General features: G+C 48.8%; 1 protein-coding gene across 1 annotated transcript in view; it reads right to left on the bottom strand.

Annotated features, from left to right (window-relative positions):
* The window catches only part of galnt16 (UDP-N-acetyl-alpha-D-galactosamine:polypeptide N-acetylgalactosaminyltransferase 16), a 306,525-nt gene that overhangs the window by 137,413 nt on the left and 149,734 nt on the right, over positions 1–19,378 (bottom strand). The gene's annotated exons all lie outside the window — the stretch shown is intronic.

Below are 19,378 nucleotides of genomic sequence, written 5' to 3'. Positions count from 1 at the left end.
GTTCCTACACACAGTGTATAAACACCCCATCACCCTGGTTCCCACAGTGTATAAACACCCCATCACCCTGGTTCCTGCACCGTGTATAAACACCCCATCACCCTGGTTCCTACACAGTGTATAAACACCCCATCACCCTGGTTCCTACACACAGTGTATAAACACCCCATCACCCTGGTTCCTACACACAGTGTATAAACACCCCATCACACTGGTTCCTACACACAGTGTATAAACACCCCATCACCCTGGTTCCTACACACAGTGTATAAACACCCCATCACCCTGGTTCCTACACACAGTGTATAAACACCCCATCACCCTGGTTCCTACACAGTGTATAAACACCCCATCACCCGAGTTCCTACACATAGTCTATAAACACACCATCACCCTGGTTCCCACAGTGTATAAACACCTCATCACCCTGGTACCTACACACTGTATAAACACCCCATCACCCTGGTTCCTACACACAGTGTATAAACACCCCATCACCCTGGTTCCTACACAGTGTATAAACACCCCATCACCCTGGTTCCTACACACAGTTTATAAACACCCCATCACCCTGGTTCCTACACAGTGTATAAACACCCCATCACCCTGGTTCCTACACAGTGTATAAACACCCCACCACCCTGGTTCCTACACACAGTGTATAAACATCCCATCACCCTGGTTCCTACACGCTGGATAAACACCCCATCATCCTGGTTCCTACACCGTGTCCAAACACCCCATCACCCTGGTTCCTACACGCTGGATAAACACCCCATCACCCTGGTTCCTACACGCTGGATAAACACCCCATCACCCTGGTTCCTACACGCTGGATAAACACCCCATCACCCTGGTTCCTACACGCTGGATAAACATCCCATCACCCTGGTTCCCACACGCTGGATAAACACCCCATCACCCTGGTTCCTACACAGTGTCCAAACACCCCATCACCCTGGTTCCTACACACAGTGTATAAACATCCCATCACCCTGGTTCCGACACAGTGTATAAACACCCCATCACCCTGGTTCCTACACGCTGGATAAACACCCCATCATCCTGGTTCCTACACACAGTGTATAAACACCCCATCACCCTGGTTCCTACACACAGTGTATAAACATCCCATCACCCTGGTTCCTACACACAGTGTATAAACACCCCATCACCCTGGTTCCTACACACAGTGTATAAACACCCCATCACCCTGGTTCCTACACACAGTGTATAAACACCCCATCACCCTGGTTCCTACACACAGTGTATAAACACCCCATCACCCTGGTTCCTACACAGTGTATCAACACCCCATCACCCTGGTTCCTACACACAGTGTATAAACACACCATCACCCTGGTTCCTACACAGTGTATAAACACCCCATCACCCTGGTTCATACACTGTGTATAAACACCCCATCACCCTGGTTCCTACACAGTGTATAAACACCCCATCACCCTGGTTCCGACACAGTGTATAAACACCCCATCACCCTGGTTCCTACACACAGTGTATAAACACCCCATCACCCTGGTTCCTACACAGTGTATAAACACCCCATCACACTGGTTCCTACACACAGTGTATAAACACCCCATCACCTTGGTTCCCACAGTGTATAAACACCTCATCACCCTGGTACCTACACACTGTATAAACACCCCATCACCCTGGTTCCTACACACAGTGTATAAACACCCCATCACCCTGGTTCCTACACAGTGTACAAACACCCCATCACCCTGGTTCCTACACAGTGTATAAACACCCCATCACCCTGGTTCCTACACACAGTGTATAAACACCCCATCACCCTGGTTCCTACACAGTGTATAAACACCCCATCACCCGAGTTCCTACACATAGTCTATAAACACACCATCACCCTGGTTCCCACAGTGTATAAACACCTCATCACCCTGGTACCTACACACTGTATAAACACCCCATCACCCTGGTTCCTACACACAGTGTATAAACACCCCATCACCCTGGTTCCTACACAGTGTATAAACACCCCATCACCCTGGTTCCTACACACAGTTTATAAACACCCCATCACCCTGGTTCCTACACAGTGTATAAACACCCCATCACCCTGGTTCCTACACAGTGTATAAACACCCCACCACCCTGGTTCCTACACACAGTGTATAAACATCCCATCACCCTGGTTCCTACACGCTGGATAAACACCCCATCATCCTGGTTCCTACACCGTGTCCAAACACCCCATCACCCTGGTTCCTACACGCTGGATAAACACCCCATCACCCTGGTTCCTACACGCTGGATAAACACCCCATCACCCTGGTTCCTACACGCTGGATAAACACCCCATCACCCTGGTTCCTACACGCTGGATAAACATCCCATCACCCTGGTTCCCACACGCTGGATAAACACCCCATCACCCTAGTTCCTACACCGTGTCCAAACACCCCATCACCCTGGTTCCTACACACAGTGTATAAACATCCCATCACCCTGGTTCCGACACAGTGTATAAACACCCCATCACCCTGGTTCCTACACGCTGGATAAACACCCCATCATCCTGGTTCCTACACACAGTGTATAAACACCCCATCACCCTGGTTCCTACACACAGTGTATAAACATCCCATCACCCTGGTTCCTACACACAGTGTATAAACACCCCATCACCCTGGTTCCTACACACAGTGTATAAACACCCCATCACCCTGGTTCCTACACACAGTGTATAAACACCCCATCACCCTGGTTCCTACACACAGTGTATAAACACCCCATCACCCTGGTTCCTACACAGTGTATCAACACCCCATCACCCTGGTTCCTACACACAGTGTATAAACACACCATCACCCTGGTTCCTACACAGTGTATAAACACCCCATCACCCTGGTTCATACACTGTGTATAAACACCCCATCACCCTGGTTCCTACACAGTGTATAAACACCCCATCACCCTGGTTCCGACACAGTGTATAAACACCCCATCACCCTGGTTCCTACACACAGTGTATAAACACCCCATCACCCTGGTTCCTACACAGTGTATAAACACCCCATCACACTGGTTCCTACACACAGTGTATAAACACCCCATCACCTTGGTTCCCACAGTGTATAAACACCTCATCACCCTGGTACCTACACACTGTATAAACACCCCATCACCCTGGTTCCTACACACAGTGTATAAACACCCCATCACCCTGGTTCCTACACAGTGTATAAACACCCCATCACCCTGGTTCCTACACACAGTGTATAAACACCCCATCACCCTGGTTCCTACACACACTGTACAAACACCCCATCACCCTGGTTCCTACACTGTGTATAAACACCCCATCACCCTGGTTCCTACACAGTGTATAAACACCCCATCACCCTGGTTCCTACGCACAGTGTATAAACACCCCATCACCCTGGTTCCTACACACAGTGTATAAACACCCCATCACCCTGGTTCCCACAGTGTATAAACACCCCATCACCCTGGTTCCTGCACCGTGTATAAACACCCCATCACCCTGGTTCCTACACAGTGTATAAACACCCCATCACCCTGGTTCCTACACACAGTGTATAAACACCCCATCACCCTGGTTCCTACACACAGTGTATAAACACCCCATCACACTGGTTCCTACACACAGTGTATAAACACCCCATCACCCTGGTTCCTACACACAGTGTATAAACACCCCATCACCCTGGTTCCTACACACAGTGTATAAACACCCCATCACCCTGGTTCCTACACAGTGTATAAACACCCCATCACCCGAGTTCCTACACATAGTCTATAAACACACCATCACCCTGGTTCCCACAGTGTATAAACACCTCATCACCCTGGTACCTACACACTGTATAAACACCCCATCACCCTGGTTCCTACACACAGTGTATAAACACCCCATCACCCTGGTTCCTACACAGTGTATAAACACCCCATCACCCTGGTTCCTACACACAGTTTATAAACACCCCATCACCCTGGTTCCTACACAGTGTATAAACACCCCATCACCCTGGTTCCTACACAGTGTATAAACACCCCACCACCCTGGTTCCTACACACAGTGTATAAACATCCCATCACCCTGGTTCCTACACGCTGGATAAACACCCCATCATCCTGGTTCCTACACCGTGTCCAAACACCCCATCACCCTGGTTCCTACATGCTGGATAAACACCCCATCACCCTGGTTCCTACACGCTGGATAAACACCCCATCACCCTGGTTCCTACACGCTGGATAAACACCCCATCACCCTGGTTCCTACACGCTGGATAAACATCCCATCACCCTGGTTCCCACACGCTGGATAAACACCCCATCACCCTGGTTCCTACACCGTGTCCAAACACCCCATCACCCTGGTTCCTACACACAGTGTATAAACATCCCATCACCCTGGTTCCGACACAGTGTATAAACACCCCATCACCCTGGTTCCTACACGCTGGATAAACACCCCATCATCCTGGTTCCTACACACAGTGTATAAACACCCCATCACCCTGGTTCCTACACACAGTGTATAAACATCCCATCACCCTGGTTCCTACACACAGTGTATAAACACCCCATCACCCTGGTTCCTACACACAGTGTATAAACACCCCATCACCCTGGTTCCTACACACAGTGTATAAACACCCCATCACCCTGGTTCCTACACACAGTGTATAAACACCCCATCACCCTGGTTCCTACACAGTGTATCAACACCCCATCACCCTGGTTCCTACACACAGTGTATAAACACACCATCACCCTGGTTCCTACACAGTGTATAAACACCCCATCACCCTGGTTCATACACTGTGTATAAACACCCCATCACCCTGGTTCCTACACAGTGTATAAACACCCCATCACCCTGGTTCCGACACAGTGTATAAACACCCCATCACCCTGGTTCCTACACACAGTGTATAAACACCCCATCACCCTGGTTCCTACACAGTGTATAAACACCCCATCACACTGGTTCCTACACACAGTGTATAAACACCCCATCACCTTGGTTCCCACAGTGTATAAACACCTCATCACCCTGGTACCTACACACTGTATAAACACCCCATCACCCTGGTTCCTACACACAGTGTATAAACACCCCATCACCCTGGTTCCTACACAGTGTATAAACACCCCATCACCCTGGTTCCTACACACAGTGTATAAACACCCCATCACCCTGGTTCCTAAACAGTGTCCAAACACCCCATCACCCTGGTTCCTACACACAGTGTATAAACATCCCATCACCCTGGTTCCTACACAGTGTATCAACACCCCATCACCCTGGTTCCTACACACAGTGTATAAACGTCCCATTACCCTGGTTCCTACACAGTGTATAAACACCCCATCACCCTGGTTCCTACACACAGTGTATAAACACACCATCACCCTGGTTCCGACACAGTGTATAAACACCCCATCACCCTGGTTCCGACACAGTGTATAAACACCCCATCACCCTGGTTCCTACACACAGTGCATAAACACACCATCACCCTGGTTCCTACACAGTGTATAAACACCCCATTACCCTGGTTCCTACACACAGTGTACAAACACCCCATCACTCTGGATCCTACACAGTGTATAAACACCCCATCACCCTGGTTCCTACACACAGTGTATAAACACCCTATCACCCTGGTTCCTACACACAGTGTATAAACACCCCATCACCCTGGTTCCTACACAGTGTATAAACACCCCATCACCCTGGTTCCTACACACAGTGTATAAACACCCCATCACCCTGGTACCTACACAGTGTATAAACACCCCATCACCCTGGTTCCTACACACAGTGTATAAACACACCATCACCCTGGTTCCTACACAGTGTATAAACACCCCATCACCCTGGTTACTACACACGGTGTATAAACACCCCATCACCCTGGTTCCTACACAGTGTATAAACACCCCATCACCCTGGTTCCTACACCGTGTACAAACACCCCATCACCCTGGTTCCTACACAGTGTATAAACACCCCATCACCCTGGTTCCTACACAGTGTATAAACGCCCCATCACCCTGGTTCCTACACACAGTGTATAAACACCCTATCACCCTGGTTCCTACACACAGTGTATAAACACCCCATCACCCTGGTTCCTACACCGTGTACAAACACCCCATCACTCTGGTTCCTACACCGTGTACAAACACCCCATCACCCTGGTTCCTACACAGTGTATAAACACCCCATTACTCTGGTTCCTACACGCAGTGTATAAACACCCCATCACCCTGGTTCCTACACACACTGTACAAACACCCCATCACCCTGGTTCCTACACAATGTATAAACATCCCATCACCCTGGTTCCTACACACAGTGTATAAACACCCCATCACCCTGGTTCCTACACACAGTGTATAAACACCCCATCACCCTGGTTCCTACACAGTGTATAAACACCCCATCACCCTGGTTCCTACACACAGTGTATAAACACCCCATCACCCTGGTTCCTACACATAGTGTATAAACACCTCATCACCCTGGTTCCCACAGTGTATAAACACCCCATCACCCTGGTTCCTACACACAGTGTATAAACACACCATCACCCTGGTTCCTACACAGTGTATAAACACCCCATCACCCTGGTTCCTACACACAGTGTACAAACACCCCATCACCCTGGTTCCTGCATACAGTGTATAAACACCCCATCACCCTGGTTCCTACACAGTGTATAAACACCCCATCACCCTGGTTCCTACACACAGTGTATAAACACCCCATCACCCTGGTTCCTACACACAGTGTATAAACACACCATCACCCTGGTTCCAACACAGTGTATAAACACCCCATCACCCTGGTTCCTACACACAGTGTATAAACACCCCATCACCCTGGTACCTACACAGTGTATAAACACCCTATCACCCTGGTTCCTACGCACAGTGTATAAACACCCCATCACCCTGGTTCCTACACACAGTGTATAAACACACCATCACCCTGGTTCCTACACAGTGTATAAACACCCAATCACCCTGGTTCCTACACATAGTGTATAAACACCCCATCACCCTGGTTCCTAAACAGTGTCCAAACACACCATCACCCTGGTTCCTACACAGTGTATAAACACCCCATCACCCTGGTTCCTACACACAGTGTATAAACACCCCATCACCCTGGTTCCTAAACAGTGTCCAAACACCCCATCACCCTGGTTCCTACACACAGTGTATAAACATCCCATCACCCTGGTTCCTACACAGTGTATCAACACCCCATCACCCTGGTTCCTACACACAGTGTATAAACACCCCATCACCCTGGTTCCTACACACAGTGTATAAACACACCATCACCCTGGTTCCGACACAGTGTATAAACACCCCATCACCCTGGTTCTTACACACAGTGTATAAACACACCATCACCCTGGTTCCTACACAGTGTATAAACACCCCATTACCCTGGTTCCTACACACAGTGTACAAACACCCCATCACCCTGGTTCCTGCACAGTGTATAAACACCCCATCACCCTGGTGCCTACACACAGTGTATAAACACCCCATCACCCTGGTTCCTACACCGTGTACAAACACCCCATCACCCTGGTTCCTACACAGTGTATAAACACCCCATCACCCTGGTTCCTACACACAGTGTATAAACACCCCATCACCCTGGTTCCTACACACAGTGTATAAACACCCTATCACCCTGGTTCCTACACACAGTGTATAAACACCCCATCACCCTGGTTCCTACACAGTGTATAAACACCCCATCACCCTGGTTCCTACACACAGTGTATAAACACCCCATCACCCTGGTACCTACACAGTGTATAAACACCCTATCACCCTGGTTCCTACACACAGTGTATAAACACACCATCACCCTGGTTCCTACACAGTGTATAAACAGCCCATCACCCTGGTTACTACACACAGTGTATAAACACCCCATCACCCTGGTTCCTACACAGTGTATAAACACCCCATCACCCTGGTTCCTACACCGTGTACAAAACACCCCATCACCCTGGTTCCTACACCGTGTACAAACACCCCATCACTCTGGTTCCTACACCGTGTACAAACACCCCATCACCCTGGTTCCTACACAGTGTATAAACACCCCATTACTCTGGTTCCTACACACAGTGTATAAACACCCCATCACCCTGGTTCCTACACACACTGTACAAACACCACATCACCCTGGTTCCTACACAGTGTATAAACACCTCATCACCCTGGTACCTACACACTGTATAAACACCCCATCACCCTGGTTCCTACACACAGTGTATAAACACCCCATCACCCTGGTTCCTACACACAGTGTATAAACACCCCATCACCCTGGTTCCTACACACAGTGTATAAACACCCCATCACCCTGGTACCTACACAGTGTATAAACTCCCCATCACCCTGGTTCCTACACACAGTGTATAAACACACCATCACCCTGGTTCCTACACAGTGTATAAACACCCCATCACCCTGGTTCCGACACAGTGTATAAACACCCCATCACCCTGGTTCCTACACACAGTGCATAAACACACCATCACCCTGGTTCCTACACAGTGTATAAACACCCCCATTACCCTGGTTCCTACACACAGTGTACAAACACCCCATCACTCTGGTTCCTACACAGTGTATAAACACCCCCATCACCCTGTTTCCTACACACAGTGTATAAACACCCCATCACCCTGGTTCCTACACAGTGTATCAACACCCCATCACCCTGGTTCCTACACACAGTGTATAAACACTCCATCACCCTGGTTCCTACACAGTGTATAAACACCCCATCACCCTGGTTCCTACGCACAGTGTATAAACACCCCATCACCCTGGTTCCTACACACAGTGTATAAACACACCATCACCCTGGTTCCTACACAGTGTATAAACACCCCATTACCCTGGTTCCTACACACAGTGTACAAACACCCCATCACTCTGGTTCCTACACAGTGTATAAACACCCCCATCACCCTGGTTCCTACACACAGTGTATAAACACCCTATCACCCTGGTTCCTACACACAGTGTATAAACACCACATCACCCTGGTTCCTACACAGTGTATAAACACCCCATCACCCTGGTTCCTACACACAGTGTATAAACACCCCATCACCCTGGTACCTACACAGTGTATAAACACCCCATCACCCTGGTTCCTACACACAGTGTATAAACACACCATCACCCTGGTTCCTACACAGTGTATAAACACCCCATCACCCTGGTTACTACACACGGTGTATAAACACCCCATCACCCTGGTTCCTACACAGTGTATAAACACCCCATCACCCTGGTTCCTACACCGTGTACAAACACCCCATCACCCTGGTTCCTACACAGTGTATAAACACCCCATCACCCTGGTTCCTACACAGTGTATAAACGCCCCATCACCCTGGTTCCTACACACAGTGTATAAACACCCTATCACCCTGGTTCCTACACACAGTGTATAAACACCCCATCACCCTGGTTCCTACACCGTGTACAAACACCCCATCACTCTGGTTCCTACACCGTGTACAAACACCCCATCACCCTGGTTCCTACACAGTGTATAAACACCCCATCACTCTGGTTCCTACACGCAGTGTATAAACACCCCATCACCCTGGTTCCTGCACCGTGTATAAACACCCCATCACCCTGGTTCCTACACAGTGTATAAACACCCCATCACCCTGGTTCCTACACACAGTGTATAAACACCCCATCACCCTGGTTCCTACACACAGTGTATAAACACCCCATCACACTGGTTCCTACACACAGTGTATAAACACCCCATCACCCTGGTTCCTACACACAGTGTATAAACACCCCATCACCCTGGTTCCTACACACAGTGTATAAACACCCCATCACCTTGGTTCCTACACAGTGTATAAACACCCCATCACCCGAGTTCCTACACATAGTCTATAAACACACCATCACCCTGGTTCCCACAGTGTATAAACACCTCATCACCCTGGTACCTACACACTGTATAAACACCCCATCACCCTGGTTCCTACACACAGTGTATAAACACCCCATCACCCTGGTTCCTACACAGTGTATAAACACCCCATCACCCTGGTTCCTACACACAGTTTATAAACACCCCATCACCCTGGTTCCTACACAGTGTATAAACACCCCATCACCCTGGTTCCTACACAGTGTATAAACACCCCACCACCCTGGTTCCTACACACAGTGTATAAACATCCCATCACCCTGGTTCCAACACGCTGGATAAACACCCCATCATCCTGGTTCCTACACCGTGTCCAAACACCCCATCACCCTGGTTCCTACACGCTGGATAAACACCCCATCACCCTGGTTCCTACACGCTGGATAAACACCCCATCACCCTGGTTCCTACACGCTGGATAAACACCCCATCACCCTGGTTCCTACACGCTGGATAAACATCCCATCACCCTGGTTCCTACACGCTGGATAAACACCCCATCACCCTGGTTCCTACACCGTGTCCAAACACCCCATCACCCTGGTTCCTACACACAGTGTATAAATATCCCATCACCCTGGTTCCGACACAGTGTATAAACACCCCATCACCCTGGTTCCTACACGCTGGATAAACACCCCATCATCCTGGTTCCTACACACAGTGTATAAACACCCCATCACCCTGGTTCCTACACACAGTGTATAAACATCCCATCACCCTGGTTCCTACACACAGTGTATAAACACCCCATCACCCTGGTTCCTACACACAGTGTATAAACACCCCATCACCCTGGTTCCTACACACAGTGTATAAACACCCCATCACCCTGGTTCCTACACACAGTGTATAAACACCCCATCACCCTGGTTCCTACACAGTGTATCAACACCCCATCACCCTGGTTCCTACACACAGTGTATAAACACACCATCACCCTGGTTCCTACACAGTGTATAAACACCCCATCACCCTGGTTCATACACTGTGTATAAACACCCCATCACCCTGGTTCCTACACAGTGTATAAACACCCCATCACCCTGGTTCCGACACAGTGTATAAACACCCCATCACCCTGGTTCCTACACACAGTGTATAAACACCCCATCACCCTGGTTCCTACACAGTGTATAAACACCCCATCACACTGGTTCCTACACACAGTGTATAAACACCCCATCACCTTGGTTCCCACAGTGTATAAACACCTCATCACCCTGGTACCTACACACTATATAAACACCCCATCACCCTGGTTCCTACACACAGTGTATAAACACCCCATCACCCTGGTTCCTACACAGTGTATAAACACCCCATCACCCTGGTTCCTACACACAGTGTATAAACACCCCATCACCCTGGTTCCTAAACAGTGTCCAAACACCCCATCACCCTGGTTCCTACACACAGTGTATAAACATCCCATCACCCTGGTTCCTACACAGTGTATCAACACCCCATCACCCTGGTTCCTACACACAGTGTATAAACGTCCCATCACCCTGGATCCTACACAGTGTATAAACACCCCATCACCCTGGTTCCTACACACAGTGTATAAACACCCTATCACCCTGGTTCCTACACACAGTGTATAAACACCCCATCACCCTGGTTCCTACACAGTGTATAAACACCCCATCACCCTGGTTCCTACACACAGTGTATAAACACCCCATCACCCTGGTACCTACACAGTGTATAAACACCCCATCACCCTGGTTCCTACACAGTGTATAAACACCCCATCACCCTGGTTCCTACACACAGTGTATAAATACCCCATCACCCTGGTACCTACACAGTGTATAAACACCCCATCACCCTGGTTCCTACACACAGTGTATAAACACACCATCACCCTGGTTCCTACACAGTGTATAAACACCCCATCACCCTGGTTACTACACACGGTGTATAAACACCCCATCACCCTGGTTCCTACACAGTGTATAAACACCCCATCACCCTGGTTCCTACACCGTGTACAAACACCCCATCACCCTGGTTCCTACACAGTGTATAAACACCCCATCACCCTGGTTCCTACACAGTGTATAAACGCCCCATCACCCTGGTTCCTACACACAGTGTATAAACACCCTATCACCCTGGTTCCTACACACAGTGTATAAACACCCCATCACCCTGGTTCCTACACCGTGTACAAACACCCCATCACTCTGGTTCCTACACCGTGTACAAACACCCCATCACCCTGGTTCCTACACAGTGTATAAACACCCCATCACTCTGGTTCCTACACGCAGTGTATAAACACCCCATCACCCTGGTTCCTACACACACTGTACAAACACCCCATCACCCTGGTTCCTACACAATGTATAAACATCCCATCACCCTGGTTCCTACACACAGTGTATAAACACCCCATCACCCTGGTTCCTACACACAGTGTATAAACACCCCATCACCCTGGTTCCTACACAGTGTATAAACACCCCATCACCCTGGTTCCTACACACAGTGTATAAACACCCCATCACCCTGGTTCCTACACATAGTGTATAAACACCTCATCACCCTGGTTCCCACAGTGTATAAACACCCCATCACCCTGGTTCCTACACACAGTGTATAAACACACCATCACCCTGGTTCCTACACAGTGTATAAACACCCCATCACCCTGGTTCCTACACACAGTGTACAAACACCCCATCACCCTGGTTCCTGCATACAGTGTATAAACACCCCATCACCCTGGTTCCTACACAGTGTATAAACACCCCATCACCCTGGTTCCTACACACAGTGTATAAACACCCCATCACCCTGGTTCCTACACACAGTGTATAAACACACCATCACCCTGGTTCCAACACAGTGTATAAACACCCCATCACCCTGGTTCCTACACACAGTGTATAAACACCCCATCACCCTGGTACCTACACAGTGTATAAACACCCTATCACCCTGGTTCCTACGCACAGTGTATAAACACCCCATCACCCTGGTTCCTACACACAGTGTATAAACACACCATCACCCTGGTTCCTACACAGTGTATAAACACCCAATCACCCTGGTTCCTACACATAGTGTATTAACACCCCATCACCCTGGTTCCTAAACAGTGTCCAAACACACCATCACCCTGGTTCCTACACAGTGTATAAACACCCCATCACCCTGGTTCCTACACACAGTGTATAAACACCCCATCACCCTGGTTCCTAAACAGTGTCCAAACACCCCATCACCCTGGTTCCTACACACAGTGTATAAACATCCCATCACCCTGGTTCCTACACAGTGTATCAACACCCCATCACCCTGGTTCCTACACACAGTGTATAAACACCCCATCACCCTGGTTCCTACACACAGTGTATAAACACACCATCACCCTGGTTCCGACACAGTGTATAAACACCCCATCACCCTGGTTCTTACACACAGTGTATAAACACACCATCACCCTGGTTCCTACACAGTGTATAAACACCCCATCACCCTGGTTCCTGCACAGTGTATAAACACCCCATCACCCTGGTTCCTACACACAGTGTATAAACACCCCATCACCCTGGTTCCTACACCGTGTACAAACACCCCATCACCCTGGTTCCTACACAGTGTATAAACACCCCATCACCCTGGTTCCTACACACAGTGTATAAACACCCCATCACCCTGGTTCCTACACACAGTGTATAAACACCCTATCACCCTGGTTCCTACACACAGTGTATAAACACCCCATCACCCTGGTTCCTACACAGTGTATAAACACCCCATCACCCTGGTTCCTACACACAGTGTATAAACACCCCATCACCCTGGTACCTACACAGTGTATAAACACCCTATCACCCTGGTTCCTACACACAGTGTATAAACACACCATCACCCTGGTTCCTACACAGTGTATAAACAGCCCATCACCCTGGTTACTACACACAGTGTATAAACACCCCATCACCCTGGTTCCTACACAGTGTATAAACACCCCATCACCCTGGTTCCTACACCGTGTACAAACACCCCATCACCCTGGTTCCTACACCGTGTACAAACACCCCATCACTCTGGTTCCTACACCGTGTACAAACACCCCATCACCCTGGATCCTACACAGTGTATAAACACCCCATTACTCTGGTTCCTACACACAGTGTATAAACACCCCATCACCCTGGTTCCTACACACACTGTACAAACACCACATCACCCTGGTTCCTACACAGTGTATAAACACCTCATCACCCTGGTACCTACACACTGTATAAACACCCCATCACCCTGGTTCCTACACACAGTGTATAAACACCCCATCACCCTGGTTCCTACACAGTGTATAAACACCCCATCACCCTGGTTCCTACACACAGTGTATAAACACCCCATCACCCTGGTTCCTAAACAGTGTCCAAACACCCCATCACCCTGGTTCCTACACACAGTGTATAAACATCCCATCACCCTGGTTCCTACACAGTGTATCAACACCCCATCACCCTGGTTCCTACACACAGTGTATAAACGTCCCATTACCCTGGTTCCTACACAGTGTATAAACACCCCATCACCCTGGTTCCTACACACAGTGTATAAACACACCATCAACCTGGTTCCTACACAGTGTATAAACACCCCATCACCCTGGTTCCGACACAGTGTATAAACACCCCATCACCCTGGTTCCTACACACAGTGCATAAACACACCATCACCCTGGTTCCTACACAGTGTATAAACACCCCATTACCCTGGTTCCTACACACAGTGTACAAACACCCCATCACTCTGGTTCCTACACAGTGTATAAACACCCCATCACCCTGTTTCCTACACACAGTGTATAAACACCCCATCACCCTGGTTCCTACACAGTGTATCAACACCCCATCACCCTGGTTCCTACACACAGTGTATAAACACACCATCACCCTGGTTCCTACACAGTGTATAAACACCCCATCACCCTGGTTCCTACGCACAGTGTATAAACACCCCATCACCCTGGTTCCTACACACAGTGTATAAACACACCATCACCCTGGTTCCTACACAGTGTATAAACACCCCATTACCCTGGTTCCTACACACAGTGTACAAACACCCCATCACTCTGGTTCCTACACAGTGTATAAACACCCCATCACCCTGGTTCCTACACACAGTGTATAAACACCCTATCACCCTGGTTCCTACACACAGTGTATAAACACCCCATCACCCTGGTTCCTACACAGTGTATAAACACCCCATCACCCTGGTTCCTACACACAGTGTATAAACACCCCATCACCCTGGTACCTACACAGTGTATAAACACCCCATCACCCTGGTTCCTACACACAGTGTATAAACACACCATCACCCTGGTTCCTACACAGTGTATAAACACCCCATCACCCTGGTTACTACACACGGTGTATAAACACCCCATCACCCTGGTTCCTACACAGTGTATAAACACCCCATCACCCTGGTTCCTACACCGTGTACAAACACCGCATCACCCTGGTTCCTACACAGTGTATAAACACCCCATCACCCTGGTTCCTACACAGTGTATAAACGCCCCATCACTCTGGTTCCTACACACAGTGTATAAACACCCTATCACCCTGGTTCCTACACACAGTGTATAAACACCCCATCACCCTGGTTCCTACACCGTGTACAAACACCCCATCACTCTGGTTCCTACACCGTGTACAAACACCCCATCACCCTGGTTTCTACACAGTGTATAAACACCCCATCACTCTGGTTCCTACACGCAGTGTATAAACACCCCATCACCCTGGTTCCTACACACACTGTACAAACACCCCATCACCCTGGTTCCTACACAATGTATAAACATCCCATCACCCTGGTTCCTACACACAGTGTATAAACACCCCATCACCCTGGTTCCTACACAGTGTATAAACACCCCATCACCCTGGTTCCTACACAGTGTATAAACACCCCATCACCCTGGTTCCCACACACAGTGTATAAACACCCCATCACCCTGGTTCCTACACATAGTGTATAAACACCTCATCACCCTGGTTCCCACAGTGTATAAACACCCCATCACCCTGGTTCCTACACACAGTGTATCAACACCCCATCACCCTGGTTCCTACACACAGTGTATAAACACACCATCACCCTGGTTCCTACACAGTGTATAAACACCCCATCACCCTGGTTCATACACTGTATATAAACACCCCATCACCCTGGTTCCTACACAGTGTATAAACACCCCATCACCCTGGTTCCGACACAGTGTATAAACACCCCATCACCCTGGTTCCTACACACAGTGTATAAACACCCCATCACCCTGGTTCCTACACAGTGTATAAACACCCCATCACACTGGTTCCTACACACAGTGTATAAACACCCCATCACCTTGGTTCCCACAGTGTATAAACACCTCATCACCCTGGTACCTACACACTGTATAAACACCCCATCACCCTGGTTCCTACACACAGTGTATAAACACCCCATCACCCTGGTTCCTACACAGTGTATAAACACCCCATCACCCTGGTTCCTACACACAGTGTATAAACACCCCATCACCCTGGTTCCTAAACAGTGTCCAAACACCCCATCACCCTGGTTCCTACACACAGTGTATAAACATCCCATCACCCTGGTTCCTACACAGTGTATCAACACCCCATCACCCTGGTTCCTACACACAGTGTATAAACGTCCCATTACCCTGGTTCCTACACAGTGTATAAACACCCCATCACCCTGGTTCCTACACACAGTGTATAAACACACCATCACCCTGGTTCCGACACAGTGTATAAACACCCCATCACCCTGGTTCCGACACAGTGTATAAACACCCCATCACCCTGGTTCCTACACACAGTGCATAAACACACCATCACCCTGGTTCCTACACAGTGTATAAACACCCCATTACCCTGGTTCCTACACACAGTGTACAAACACCCCATCACTCTGGATCCTACACAGTGTATAAACACCCCATCACCCTGGTTCCTACACACAGTGTATAAACACCCTATCACCCTGGTTCCTACACACAGTGTATAAACACCCCATCACCCTGGTTCCTACACAGTGTATAAACACCCCATCACCCTGGTTCCTACACACAGTGTATAAACACCCCATCACCCTGGTACCTACACAGTGTATAAACACCCCATCACCCTGGTTCCTACACACAGTGTATAAACACACCATCACCCTGGTTCCTACACAGTGTATAAACACCCCATCACCCTGGTTACTACACACGGTGTATAAACACCCCATCACCCTGGTTCCTACACAGTGTATAAACACCCCATCACCCTGGTTCCTACACCGTGTACAAACACCCCATCACCCTGGTTCCTACACAGTGTATAAACACCCCATCACCCTGGTTCCTACACAGTGTATAAACGCCCCATCACCCTGGTTCCTACACACAGTGTATAAACACCCTATCACCCTGGTTCCTACACACAGTGTATAAACACCCCATCACCCTGGTTCCTACACCGTGTACAAACACCCCATCACTCTGGTTCCTACACCGTGTACAAACACCCCATCACCCTGGTTCCTACACAGTGTATAAACACCCCATCACTCTGGTTCCTACACGCAGTGTATAAACACCCCATCACCCTGGTTCCTACACACACTGTACAAACACCCCATCACCCTGGTTCCTACACAATGTATAAACATCCCATCACCCTGGTTCCTACACACAGTGTATAAACACCCCATCACCCTGGTTCCTACACACAGTGTATAAACACCCCATCACCCTGGTTCCTACACAGTGTATAAACACCCCATCACCCTGGTTCCTACACACAGTGTATAAACACCCCATCACCCTGGTTCCTACACATAGTGTATAAACACCTCATCACCCTGGTTCCCACAGTGTATAAACACCCCATCACCCTGGTTCCTACACACAGTGTATAAACACACCATCACCCTGGTTCCTACACAGTGTATAAACACCCCATCACCCTGGTTCCTACACACAGTGTACAAACACCCCATCACCCTGGTTCCTGCATACAGTGTATAAACACCCCATCACCCTGGTTCCTACACAGTGTATAAACACCCCATCACCCTGGTTCCTACACACAGTGTATAAACACCCCATCACCCTGGTTCCTACACACAGTGTATAAACACACCATCACCCTGGTTCCAACACAGTGTATAAACACCCCATCACCCTGGTTCCTACACACAGTGTATAAACACCCCATCACCCTGGTACCTACACAGTGTATAAACACCCTATCACCCTGGTTCCTACGCACAGTGTATAAACACCCCATCACCCTGGTTCCTACACACAGTGTATAAACACACCATCACCCTGGTTCCTACACAGTGTATAAACACCCAATCACCCTGGTTCCTACACATAGTGTATAAACACCCCATCACCCTGGTTCCTAAACAGTGTCCAAACACACCATCACCCTGGTTCCTACACAGTGTATAAACACCCCATAACCCTGGTTCCTACACACAGTGTATAAACACCCCATCACCCTGGTTCCTAAACAGTGTCCAAACACCCCATCACCCTGGTTCCTACACACAGTGTATAAACATCCCATCACCCTGGTTCCTACACAGTGTATCAACACCCCATCACCCTGGTTCCTACACACAGTGTATAAACACCCCATCACCCTGGTTCCTACACACAGTGTATAAACACACCATCACCCTGGTTCCGACACAGTGTATAAACACCCCATCACCCTGGTTCTTACACACAGTGTATAAACACACCATCACCCTGGTTCCTACACAGTGTATAAACACCCCATTACCCTGGTTCCTACACACAGTGTACAAACACCCCATCACCCTGGTTCCTGCACAGTGTATAAACACCCCATCACCCTGGTTCCTACACACAGTGTATAAACACCCCATCACCCTGGTTCCTACACCGTGTACAAACACCCCATCACCCTGGTTCCTACACAGTGTATAAACACCCCATCACCCTGGTTCCTACAGACAGTGTATAAACACCCCATCACCCTGGTTCCTACACACAGTGTATAAACACCCTATCACCCTGGTTCCTACACACAGTGTATAAACACCCCATCACCCTGGTTCCTACACAGTGTATAAACACCCCATCACCCTGGTTCCTACACACAGTGTATAAACACCCCATCACCCTGGTACCTACACAGTGTATAAACACCCTATCACCCTGGTTCCTACACACAGTGTATAAACACACCATCACCCTGGTTCCTACACAGTGTATAAACAGCCCATCACCCTGGTTACTACACACAGTGTATAAACACCCCATCACCC

This window comes from Hypanus sabinus, chromosome 2 (genome assembly GCF_030144855.1).
Source record: "Hypanus sabinus isolate sHypSab1 chromosome 2, sHypSab1.hap1, whole genome shotgun sequence".
Classification (NCBI taxonomy): domain Eukaryota; kingdom Metazoa; phylum Chordata; class Chondrichthyes; order Myliobatiformes; family Dasyatidae; genus Hypanus; species Hypanus sabinus.
The sequence above is the reverse complement of the archived record's forward strand: the minus strand, read 5'-3'. Positions and strand labels throughout refer to the sequence as shown.